The 4,563-nt window shown below is 43.7% G+C and overlaps 1 non-coding gene across 1 annotated transcript; it reads right to left on the reverse strand.

Moving 5' to 3' along the window:
* Positions 1 to 2,232: 2,232 nt before the first annotated feature.
* trnav-cac (transfer RNA valine (anticodon CAC)) lies at positions 2,233 to 2,305 on the reverse strand. Its single transcript has one exon. It is a non-coding gene; the product is annotated as a tRNA-Val (tRNA).
* Positions 2,306 to 4,563: the final 2,258 nt, after the last annotated feature.

Below are 4,563 nucleotides of genomic sequence, written 5' to 3' on the forward strand. Positions count from 1 at the left end.
GAAATCGGAGAAAGATCACAAAGCGATAATTCAGAGACGGAAAATGAAGCTGTTTGACGGGAGCACTGATCGGACCGATTGTGCGCTGCTCTTGTGGCGCAAGCGCTCAGCGTGCGGTACTTTTATGAACTCCAGAAATGCCCAGGTTGTGAATTTGAGCCTCATCTGGAACAATCGAACATTTTGAGTTCAAGGTACAACTGGTATGTTCCATCTACTTCTTAGTGTTCCCATGTGAGCACTTGGGTTCCTCTGGCCTACCGTCTTGCAACAGCAGGTGTGAATTTACTTGTTGAAAGCGGGAGAGGGAGCTATTAGCGGCATCTGATATGGCAAAGGGGCCGTTACGAGGTCTTTCAATCTAAAGAACTAAACATACAATTCTACTTTTCGTTTAGCGGATATTCATCAGTTGGAAGTTTCGTGTGGGGAAAATCTGGAAGGGAAATATTCTCCCTGGTGTCACTGTGAAACGGGTGAAATTATTCAGCTCACAGATGTTAATACGCTGAAAGGTCGAGAGGCCTTTTCCAGCTCCCGTGTGGGACAAGTTTAGCTTTTGAGCCACTATATAAAGTGTTATTTTAATTGCTGCTAACGAATGACAAGACATTGTTAAATAATAGCTACATCATGAAATAAATTTAAAACAGAAATAGATAGTTTCCTGGAAGTAAAGGGAATTCGGGGTTACGGGGAGCGGGCAGGAAATTGGACATGAAATTAGATTTGAGGTTAGGATCAGATCAGCCATGATCTTATTGAATGGCGGAGCAGGCTCGAGGGGCCGATTGGCCTGCTCCTGCTCCTATTTCTTATGTTCTTATGTTCTTATTTGGCACAAACACGAATAATTGTGAACTCACGAGTTCACTGTCCATGTTTCTTACATCATGTTCAAAAGAAACAAGGATTCTCCTCAACACGTTGCTAAGAATTTTATAACAGGGACCCTCACCCAATTTCGACGTCTACGATGGATAATTCAGAGTCCTACAATGAATAAGTACGATAGGAACTTAACAAATTGCGAGCCTGCATAGCTCAGTCGGTAGAGCAACAGACTTTTAAAACGGGTAGTGATCTGAGGATCCAGTGTTCTGGTTGTAAATTTTGAAACAGCTGGCAAGTTCTGTCTTCGCAGCGGAGCAACAACTACGGGACAGACGATGCCTGCGATGTGTTGTCAAAGCTTCGGTGTTATCTTGTTTCCCAGGGATGGGCAGTAATGCGCTGCCTGAAGCGGCAATTGCAGCTTCCCGCCAGCAACGTGTGATTGGAGAGAGCGGGGCCTGACAGGCGGCCTGAATATTGTTGCTGTCGTGGCCTCACTCAATGCGGGAGCTGGGGAACATCGAACATCGAAAAACTGATCTGTTTGTTGCCGCGGCTGCAATGCTGTTTATAACTGTATTTATAAACCGAGGCAGCGCTGCAGGATCCTTTAATGACCTCTCACAAATCAACTGAAAACAATCGCAATGTGCAGCTTTGAGAGAGGCTTCCTGCACAGTCGGGGCATGAAACGTGAATGAGGGCGAGACACTGTCTGTATATGTATAGTGTTTGAATGTGTATTGAACTATACAGAGAATGGAAAATATATCGGTTCTGTGAGGTGTGGTATTTTATTCACATTTAACCACAGACCGAATTCTTGCTTTTTTTCAGACGGATTGATTTTTAGCAGGTAACTTTTTCAAAATGTTTCTGCCCTTTTTCGAACCGGAGACCTTTCCCGTGTTTGGCGAACGTGATAACCACTACACTACAGAAACTCTGTTGCACGTATTGTTATCGGAAACCCTCAGAAGATAGCTGCCGTCTGCACATGCTCTCAGTGTGGGAGACGGGTCCCTTTCCCGTTCAGGGAATTAACTTCGACAAAATAGTTTACTGTATTAATTTCGCAATACTCATTAAACTCTGAAAAAAGACGATTAGTTGTTCAAATCGCCATTAGTCAACTAATAACTTTCTGTTTCAAGCTGACGGAAATCCTAACGTTTTTTTGTTTCTTCACCAGGCAGAATACAGAAAGTTCAGAGGGGAACTGAAAGGGGAAATAAGAGGGGCAAAGAGAGGGCATGAGTATAGACTGGCGGCCAACATAAAACGCAATCCAAAAGTCTTCCACAGGCATGTAAACATTAAACTGGTGGTCAAAACCCGACCCTGATTCGGGACCACAAAGGAGATCGATTCATGGAGGCGGAGGGGTTGGCCCAAAAATGTTTCTGCCCGGTTTCGAACCGGGGACCTTTCGCGTGTGAGGCGAATGTGATAACAACTACACTACAGCAACTCTGTTGCACGTATTGTTATCGGAAACCCTCAGAAGATAGCTGCGGTCTGCACATGCTCTCAGTGTGGGAGACGGGTCCCTTTCCCGTTCAGGGAATTAACTTCGACAAAATAGTTTACTGTATTAATTTCGCAATACTCATTAAACTCTGAAAAAAGACGAATAGTTGTTCAAATCGCCATTAATCAACTCATAACTTTCTGTTTCAGGCTAACGGAAACCCGAGCTTTTTTTTCATTCATTCACCAGGCAGAATACAGACAGTTGAGAGGGGAACTGAAAGGGGAAATGAGAGGGGCAAAGAGAGAATATGAGAAATGGTAGGCGGCCAACATAAAAGGGAATCCAAAAGTCTTCCACAGGCATGTAAACATTAAACGGGTCGGAAAAACCCGACTCGAATTCGGGATCATGAAGAAAATCGACTCATGGAGGCAGCCCAAAAATGTGCCTGCCCGGTTTCAAACCGGGGACTTTTCGTGTGTTGAGCTAACGCGGTAAACACTACACTACAGAAACTCTGCTGTTTTCGTATTTGTAGGAAACCCTCAGAAGATCGCTGCCGTCTGCAAATGCTCTCAATGTGGGAGACGGGTCCCTTTCCCATTTTGGGAATTAACTTCTACAAAATTGTTTACTGCATTAATTTCGCAATACTCATTAAACTCTGAAAACAGACGAATAGTTGCTCGAATCGCCATCAATCAACTAATAACTTTCTGTTTCAGGCTGCCGGAAAAGCTAACTTTTTTTTATTCATTCACCAGCAGAATATAGAAAGTTGGGAGGGGAACTGAAAGCGGCAATAAGTGGGGCAAAGAAAGGGTATGAGAATAGACTGGTGGCCAACATAAAAGGCAATCCAAAAGACTTCCACACGCATGTAAACATTAAACGAGCAATAAGAACCAGAAGCTGATTCGGGATCATAAAGGAAATCGATTCATGGAGGCAGAGGGGGTGGCCCAAAAATGTTTCGTTCCGGTTTCGAACCAGGGACTTTTCGCGTGTTAAGCGAACGTGATAACTACTACACTACAGAAACTCTGCTGCATCTTTGGTTTTTGGAAACCCTCAGAAGATAGCTGGCGTCTGCACATGCTCTCAGTGTGGGAGACGGGTCCCTTTCCCGTTCAGGGAATTAACTTCAACAAAATAGTTAACTGTATTAATTTCGCAATACTCATTAAACTCTGAAAAAAGATGAATAGTTCTTCAAATCGCCATTAATCATCTAATCACTTTTTGTTTCAGGCTGACGGAAATCCTAACTTTTATTTTCTTCATTCACCAGGCAGAACAAAGAAATTTGAGAGGGGAACTGAAAGGGGAAATAAGAGGGGCAAAGACAGGGTATGAGAATAGACTGGCGGCCAACATAAAATGCAATCCCAAAGCCTTCAACAGGCATGTAAACATTAAACGTCTGTGGTTGGTAAAATTTTTGAATCTATTATTAAGGAGACAGTAGCAGAACATTTGGATCAACATAATTTAATAGGACAAAGTCAGCATGATTTTACGAAGGGGAAGTCATATCTGACAAATTTGCTTGAGTTCTTTGAGGACATAAGGTACAGGGTGGATAAAGGGGAACCAGTGGACGTAGTGTATTTAGACTTCCAGAAGGCATTCGACAAGGTGCCACATAAAAGATTATTGCTCAAGATAAAGAATCACTGGATTGGGGGTAATATTCTGGCATGGGTGGAGGATTGGTTATCTAACAGGAAGCAGAGAGTTGGGATAAATGGCTCGTTCTCGGACGAACAACCAGTGGCCAGTCGTGTTCCGCAGTGTTCGGTGCTGGGTCCCAACTCTTTACATTCTATATTAACGATTTGGAGGATGGGACCGTTGTAACATATCAAAGTCTGCAGATGATACAAAGATGGGAGGGAAAGTCGGGAGTGAGGAGGACATAAAAACCTACAAGGGGATACAGATAGGCTGAGCGAGGAGGCGGAGATTTGGCAGATGCAATACAATATTGGAAAATGTGAGGTTATACACTTTGGCAGGAAAAACCAGAGAGCAAGTTATTATCTTGATGGCAAGAGACTGGACAGTCCTGCAGTACAAAGGGATCTGGGGGTCCGAGAGCAAGAAAATCAAAAAGTTGGTATGCAGGTGCAGCAGGTGATCAAGAAGGCCAACGGAATGTTGGCGTTTGTTGCGAGAGGGATAGAATATAAAAACAGGGAGGTATGGCTGCAGTTATATAAGGTATTGGTGAGACCGCACCTGGAATACTGCAT

The sequence above is a fragment of the Heptranchias perlo genome, chromosome 20, assembly GCF_035084215.1.
Source record: "Heptranchias perlo isolate sHepPer1 chromosome 20, sHepPer1.hap1, whole genome shotgun sequence".
In the NCBI taxonomy this organism is placed as follows: domain Eukaryota; kingdom Metazoa; phylum Chordata; class Chondrichthyes; order Hexanchiformes; family Hexanchidae; genus Heptranchias; species Heptranchias perlo.